The sequence below is a fragment of the Hylobates moloch genome, unplaced genomic scaffold (genome assembly GCF_009828535.3).
Source record: "Hylobates moloch isolate HMO894 unplaced genomic scaffold, HMol_V3 SCAFFOLD_8, whole genome shotgun sequence".
Classification (NCBI taxonomy): Eukaryota; Metazoa; Chordata; class Mammalia; order Primates; family Hylobatidae; genus Hylobates; species Hylobates moloch.
In genome coordinates, this window is record NW_026652283.1 from 117,092,557 (window position 1) to 117,100,852 (window position 8,296).

The following is an 8,296-nucleotide window of genomic DNA, read 5'->3' on the forward strand; positions in this document are numbered from 1 at the left end:
GGATTACAGGCATGAGCCACCGCACCAGGCCAATTTTCTGTATCTTCCATTCTAGCCATCCTTATGGGTATGAAGTGGTACCTCATTGTGGTTTTGATTTCTTTTTCCCTGATGATGAATTTCATTGAGCAACTTTTCATGTGCTTATTGGCCACTTGTATGTCTTCCTTGGAGATGTGCCATATTTTCATATTCAAAAATGAAAGCACAGGTCCACACAAAAACTTGTACATGAATAATTACAGTAGCATCACTCATAACCCAAAGAGGGAATTAATCCAAATGCCCATCACCAGATGAAGAGGTACACCGAATGTTGTCTACCCACGTGGTGGAATATTATTTGATCACAAAAAGGAGCAAAGTGCTTATGCTACAGCGTGGATGAACCTTCAAAACAGATGAAAGATTACATTCTACATGATTTCATTCAGATGGAAATCTATAGAAATAGGAAGTCGATTAGTGGTTGCTTAGGGCTGGTAGGGGCATGGGAGGATAGGGGGTGTTAGCTAAAGGGTATGAGTTTTTGTGTTTTTTTTTGAGGTCATGAAATGTTCTAAAATTGGCTGGTAATGTTTGTGTTTATCTCTGAATATATTAAAAACCATTGAAATGTAAAAAATGCAAAGAAAAAACAGCCCAAGTTGCAATTTTATTCAATACTTGATTGGCTTTAAAAATAGATTCCAGGCTGGGCATGGTGGCTCACACCTGAAATCCCAGTGCTTTGGGAGGCTGCGGTGGGAGGATTGCTTGAGGCCAGGAGTTCCGGGCCAGCCTTGGCAACATGGCAAGACCCTGTGTCTACAAAAAAAGAAAAAATAAATAGCAGCTGGGTGCAGTGGCTCACACCTGTAATCCTAGCACTTTGGGAGGCTGAGGCGGGCAGATCACCTGACATCAGGAGTTCAAGACCAGCCTGGCCAACATGGTGAAACCCCATCTCTACCAAAAATATAAAATTTTAGCCTTTTGGTACTCTGAGCAGCACCATGGCGTTTGTTAAGAACAAGTGCCTTATGAAAGGTGGCAAAAAGGGAGTTAAGAAGAAAGTGGTTGATCCATTTTCTAAGAAAGATCAGTATGATGTGAAAGCACCTCCTATGTTCAGTATAAAAAATATTGGAAAGACTTGATCACCAGGACCCAAGGAACTCAAATTGCATCTGATGGTCCCAAGGGTTTTGTGTTTGAAGTGAGTCTTGCTGATTTGCAGAATGATGAAGTTGCATTTAGAAAATTCAAGCTGATTACTGAAGATGTTCAGGGCAAAGACTGCATGACGAACTTCTACGGCATGGGTCTTACCTGTGACAAAATATGTTCCATGACTGAAAAATGTTCAACAATAATTGAAGCTCATGTTGATGTCAAGACAACGATGGTTACTTCTTTCATCTGTTTTGTGTTGGTTTTTACTAAAAAACGCAACAATCAGATACGGAAGACCTCTTATGCTCAGTACCAACCGTCTGCCAAATCCAGAAGAAAATGATGGAAATCATGATCTGAGAGGTGCAGACAAATGACTTGAAAGAAGTGGTCAATAAATTGATTCCAGACAACAGTGGAAAAGATGTAGAAAAGGCTTGCCAATTTATCCTCTCCATGGTGTCTCCATTAGAAAAGTAAAAATGCTGGAGAACCCTGGGTTTGAAAGGCATGGAGCTTCGTGGTGAAGGTAGTAGTTCTGGAAAACCCACTAGGGATGAGACACATGCTAAAGTTGAATGAGCTGATGGATATGAACCACCAGTCCAAGAATCTCTTTAAAGTTCAGACTTATAATAGTGGCAAACAAAAAGTCCTATTTGTGAAAAACAATAAACAGTGAAAAAAGCAAAATTAGCCTGGTGTGGTGGTGCATGCCTGTAATCCTGGCTACTCAGGAGGCTGAGGCACGAGAATCACTTGAACCCGGAGACAGAGGTTGCAGTGAGCCAAGATTGCAGCATCGCACTCCAGCCTGGGAAACAGAATGAGACTCTCTCCAAAAAGAAAAAAGAAAAAAGAAAAAAGAAAAAAAAAAGTATCCAGGCTTGGTGGCATGCACCTGTAGTCTCAGCTACTCTGAAGGCTGAGGTGGGAGGATGGCTTGAGGCCAGGAGTAATTTGAGGCTGCAGTGAACTATGATTGTGACACTGCACTCCAGCCTAGACTGCAGAGCAAGACCCTGTCTCTTATACATACATACATACATACATACATACACACACACATACATACATACACACCCTGGCTCTACCTCCGGTGACTCAGATTCAGTAGGGCTGGGTATCCCCTAGGGATCCTGCTGTTCAGCCTGGTCTGGGATCCACTTTTCATTGGGAACTGAGACACTGGCTGTGAGCCTTTCTCCTGAGATGTAGAGGCCATGGCGATGCAGGTTGAAGCTGAAGGAGACCTGACTGTGTTAGGTATTGTGCTGAACATCATCTCTTACTCTCACAGCAACATCCACGGAAGGTTGATGATGTGTCCCTGCTCTACAGATGAGGAACTGAGCTTTCAGAGGAGTTTAGCTTGTTCAAAACTTATTCTTCCTATTGGAAACTTTGTACCCTTTGACCATGTCTCCTATCCGCTACCTTTCCTCCACCCCAGCCCCTGATAACCACTGTCCTACTCTCTATTTCTGTGAGTTCAACTTCTTTAGATTCCACATATAAGTAAAATCATGCAGTATTTGTCTTTCTGTGCCTGGCTTCTTTCACTTAACACAATGTCTTTCAAGTTCATCTATATTGCTGAAAATGACAGGATTTCTTTCTTTTTTAAGGGTTAATAGTATTCGGTTGTGTGTATATAGTACATTTTCTTTATCCTTTCATCCACTGATGGACACTCAGGTTGATTCGGTATCTTGGGTATTGTGAATAGTGCTGCAGTGAACATAGGAATGTAGAGATCCCTTCGACATATTGACTTTGATTCTTTTTTTGGTCTATACCCAGAAGTTGGGTTGCTGGATTATATGCTTTGAAATCTATAGCACAGCAGGGTGACTATAGTCAAGAATAATGTATCTTTCAAAATAACTAAGAGGGTACATTTCAAATGTCTCATCATAAAAATTTGCAGTAAATTAGGGGATGGACATGTTAATTAGTTTGGCGTGGTCATCCCACATTGTATACACATATCAAAACATCACATAAATATGTACAATTATGATTTGTCAATTAAAATAACATTAGTTAAAAAAATAAGTAACTTTTGAAAGCCCCAGTTGGGATTGCTGGAGCTGGAACATGCACCAAGGCTATTGCTCTCAGGCCCACAGAGTCCTTGGCCCACGAATGTTGAAGCCCTACCTGAGATTTCTACTGAGATCAGTGTGGGGATTCAATGTCTCAGAATCATCCCATCCTCCAGGGCCCACAAGTCCATGACTGCTGCCTCTACCCCCGACCCTACTGCCCTGAAATTTGGCCCCTGCTTTCATTTCCGGGGGCATACAACACTTACACCAAGAATTGATGGGTTTTGTTGACTTCATTTGAGATGTGGGGCCATGGAGAGGGTCCCATGATCCTTGCTTGGTGTTGACCAACTCATTGACTTCTCTCCTTTGACTTCACCCTTCCCTTTTCTACCCACCTCCTTTGTCATGGATTGCTCTGGGAATTGTGAGCCCTGGTTCCTTTATTTTGCAGATAACCTTCACTCTTCTCTGCAACAAATCCCAAAAGTATGTAGTTGAGCTGACTGCAAGGTATTTGACACACACGAGACTCCACAAATGGGATTCGGCCTCTGGAAAGTGGTGGTAGTTCCAGATTTATGTGGATGTTACTTTGTTTTTCCCTATAAAATATATTATTTAAACTATCAAACTCTTGGCTCCTGGATGCAGTCCTTTGCTGGTGGCAGTGGGCTGGGTACTGCCATTGGGGAGAAATGCTGCCCACTTAGAGAAAGAGAAACTGGTTCTCTTTAAGAGGCAGAGGGAAGTTTCCAGTGCCAGTTTGTTTGGAGGCAAAATGGCTGTTGTATTAAAATTGCCCAAACTTGGGCTGGTGCCTTATGTGTTTAGAGCTCAAAGCCATGATTTCTTTCTTTCTTTCTTTCTTTTCTTTCTTTCTTTTCTTTTCTTTTCTTTCTTTCTTTCTTTCTTTCTTTCTTTCTTTCTTTCTTTCTTTTTTCTTTCTTTCTTTCTTTCTTTCTTTCTTTCTTTCTTTCTTTCTTTCTTTCTCTTTCTTTCTTTCTTTCTTTCTTTCTTTCTTTCTTTCTTTCTTTCTTTCTTTCTTTCTTTCTTTTTTTTTGTGGTCTTTTTTCCATCCTTTTGCTTGGCACATTTCTGTTAATAGCTTCAACCTCAAGAGTTCCATTATACAGACACTAATAGCACCTACTATGTGTCAGTCTGTAGTGCCTACTATGTGCCAGCCATTGGAGATAATATAATGATGAGCAAGATAAACATGGCACTTGGAAAAGAGAGTCTAGTTCCCACTCTCAGCCCACCCCAAAGAGAGGCCAGAATTGGGCTTCCAAAGATCTCAGATGCCCTTGCATCATCTCCCTGAAGAGGGAAGGTGAAGCTTTGGTGTCTGAAGAGAATTTGGCTGGACAATCCCCAAGGTTTGGAACAATGGGAAGGAGCTGCCATCTGTGTTTAAGGGGAGAAGCGGGGGAGTGGCTGGATATCAGAGGAAGCCAAGATTAAGAGAAGGTGTTTGTGAGTTCCTGTGCATAGTGGAGACCTGTTATAGTGAGGGTCCCTGGGGCTGAGCCTGTGGGTCAATGGAATGATGCTGTGAGGAGGGTCTTGATATAGCAGATGGCCCTAAGAAGATTGATGGATCATGAGCAGCTGGAAGAATAGAGAGTTCGGGGGATGGAATTCCTACCTGGCTTTCCAACAGTGTGTAAGCCCAGAATTCTTACATAAGCCCGTGGAGAATGGAAAGAAATGCTAGTAACGACAAGATTGATTTCTCCACCTGCCAGGCATCCAGGGACTCAGAGCAGATTTAACTGAAGTTACAGAAATAGGAATGTGACATTTCCTACATCCGGGTGTGCTGGAGCAAAATGTATTCCCTCTCTGGTTTGTGGGGAAGGAGAATGCTAACAGACAAGACTCCAGGTTTTCAGTCTTCAACCTGGTGCCTAGAAATGCATTTTCTACTGGATGCAGACAGAAGCTCCATATAGATATATCTGTTGCTGAATCTCTCGTGCCTTGTGTTCTTCCTAATTTTCCTTTTTTAACCCACAGAGGAAGAAAGTTCCAGCATCACTTCTGGCCTCTCAAGAGTGAGTTAGGTGGCCAGGTGGGGTTGCTCATGCCTGTAATCTCAGCCCTTTGGGAGGCCGAGGTGGGCAGATCACTTGAGTCCAGGAATTTGAGACCAGCTTGGCCAACATGGTGAAACCGTGTCTCTACTAAAAATAAAAAATTAGCCAGGTGTGGTCGTGGGCGCCTGTAGTCCCAGCTACTCTGGAGGCTGAGGCATGAGAATCGCTTGAACCCAGGGGGCAGAGGTTGCAGTGAGCCAAGATTGCACCACTGCACTCTAGCCTGGGTGATAGAGCGAGACTCGGTCTCAAAACAAAACAAAAACAAAGAAGAGTGAGTTAGGATGAAAGCTTCCAATTCTCTCTTCCTCTTTCATACATCTCCTCCCTGGTGAGCGGAGGAGTTGACTTTATTGGCAAGTCTGAGGAAATACTGACTGTATTTCTGCCATGTTCACTTATTAGTGGATGGGTTATTTTGCCTAGACTATGGCCATGGGAGCCACCTCTCAGTCCCTTGCATAGTCACCAGGCTTTTTTAGGGCAAGCAGGACAGGTAAGATCTGCCTCTGGCAGAGCCAGCCAGGTCTCCTTATCCTCTTGCTTGCCTTTCTGCCTGTACCTGAATGGGCATGTCAGGGTCTAGTAGGAGATCCAGGAGGAGGAAGTCTCATTAACTTCTATTCTGCAGCAATTGATGGCCACCCAACTTGAACAGTGGGGGCTTACCATCTCATGTACTAAGACCGGAGATAGCTGATGCCAAGGTTGGCTAAATTAGTAGCTTGAGATGTTAGGTTTTTCATTTGAGGTTTCTATGCTGCTATGGTCTTCTGCTCTTGGTCAGAGAGGCTGCCACAATCGGCATGTCAAGTCCTCATGTGACAATATCCAGAGACAGCAAGGAAGAGGTATAGTGTATTCCTGCATGTTTCTTAAAAAATTGTTTTGGATAGAGAATAATTGTACACATTTATGGGGTCCATGTGAGATTTTGGTACATGCATGAAATGTGTAATGATCAAATCAGGGTCTTTAGGATATTAATCACCTCAAACATTGATCGTTTCTTTGTGTTGGGAATGTTTCAAATCTTATTGCTATTTAGAAATATACAATAAACTCATTTATCAGGATAAAAAATCTATGTACACAAATCAGTAGCAGTGCTATATACCAACAGTAACCAGGCTGAGAATCAAATCAAACCCTTTTATAATAGCTGTGAAAATAAAATACTTAGGAATATACGTAACCAAGGAGGTGAAAGACCGCTACAAGGAAAACTACAAAACACTGCTGAAAGAAATCATAGATGACACAAACAAATGGAAACACATTCCATGCTCATGGATGGGTAGACTCAATATTGGGAAAATGACCATACTGCCAAAAGCAGTCTACAAATTCAGTGCAATTCCTATCAATATACCATCATTCTTTATAGAACTAGAAAAAACAATGCCAAAATTCATTTGGAACTAAAAAAGAGTCTGCATAGCCAAAGCAAAACTAAGCAAAAAGAACCAATCTAGAGGCATCACATTACCCAACTTCAAACTATGTTACAAGGTTATAGTCACCAAAACAGCATGGTTCTGGTACAAAAATAGGCACATGACCAATGGGACAGAGAAGAGAACCTAGAAATAAAGCCAAATACTTAACGGCCAACTGATCTTTCACAAAGTAAACAAAAACAAAGTAGGGAACGTACACCCTATACAACAAATAGTGCTGGGATAATTGGCAAGCTACATGTAAAAGAATAAAACTGGATCCTCATCTCTCACCTTATACAAAAATCAAGACAACATGGATCAAAGACTTAAATCTAAGGTCTGAAACCATAAAAATTCTAGAAGATAACATTGGAAAACGCTTCTACACGTTGGGCTTAGGCAAACAGTTCATGACCAAGAACCCAAAAGCAAATGCAACAAAAACAAAGATAAATAGATGGGACTTTATTAAACTAAAAGCCTCCTGCACAGCAAAGGAAATAATCAGAAGAGTAAACAGATCACCCAGAGAGTGGGAGAAAATTTTCACAAACTGCATCTGACAAAGGACTAATGTCCAGAATCTGCAGGGAACTCTAATCAGCAAGAAATAAATAATCCCATCAAAAAGTGTGCCAAGGACATGAATAGACAATTCTCAAAAGAAGATATACAAATGTCCAGCAAACATATGAAAAAATGCTCAACATCACTAATTATCAGGGAAATGCAAATCAAAACCACAATGCAATACGACGTGTAAAATAAACAAAAATAGGGCCGGATGCGGTGGCTCACGCCTGTGATCCCAGCACTTTGGGAGGCTGAGGCAGGTGGATCACGAGGTCAGGGGTTTGAGACCAGCCTGACCAACATGGTGAAACCCCATCTGTACTGAAAATACAAAAAGTAGCCGGGCATGGTGGCCGTTGCCTGTAATCCCAGCTACTCAGGAGGCTGAGGCAGAATTGCTTGAACCCGGGAGGCAGAGGTTGCAGTGAGCTGATATCGTACCACTATACTCCAGCCTGGGCGACAGAGCGAGACTCCATCTCAAAAAAAAAAAGTCAACAACAAAAAAACAAAGCAAAAAAAGCAAAAATTGATGTTGGCATGGACGTGGTGAAAGAGAACGCTTTTACACTGATGGTGGGAATGTAAGCTAGTACCACCACTATGGAAAGCAGTATGGAGACTGCTCGAAGAACTAAAAGTAGATCTGCCATTTGATCTAGCAATCCCACTACTAGGTATCTACCCAGAGGAAAGGAAGTCATTACATGAAAAAGACACTTTTGCACACATGTTTACAGCAGCAAAATTCACAGTTGCAAAACTATAGAACCAGCCCAAATGCCCATCAATCAATTAGTGGATAAAGAAAATGTATTTTATATATATATATATACCATAGAATACTACTTAGCCTTCAAAAGGAATGAAATAATTGCATTCATAGCAACATGGATGGAGTTGGAGACCATTATTCTAAATGAAGTAACTCAGGAATGGAAAACCAAACATCGCATGTTCTCACTTATAAGTG

At 41.8% G+C, this 8,296-nt stretch overlaps 1 pseudogene across 1 annotated transcript; it reads left to right on the plus strand.

Annotated features, from left to right (window-relative positions):
* The first annotated feature begins 484 nt into the window (after window positions 1-484).
* Window positions 485-3,840, plus strand: LOC131383968 (small ribosomal subunit protein eS1-like; annotated as a pseudogene). Its single transcript, XR_009214395.1, has one exon. The product of XR_009214395.1 is annotated as a small ribosomal subunit protein eS1-like (transcript).
* The last annotated feature ends 4,456 nt before the right edge of the window (window positions 3,841-8,296 follow it).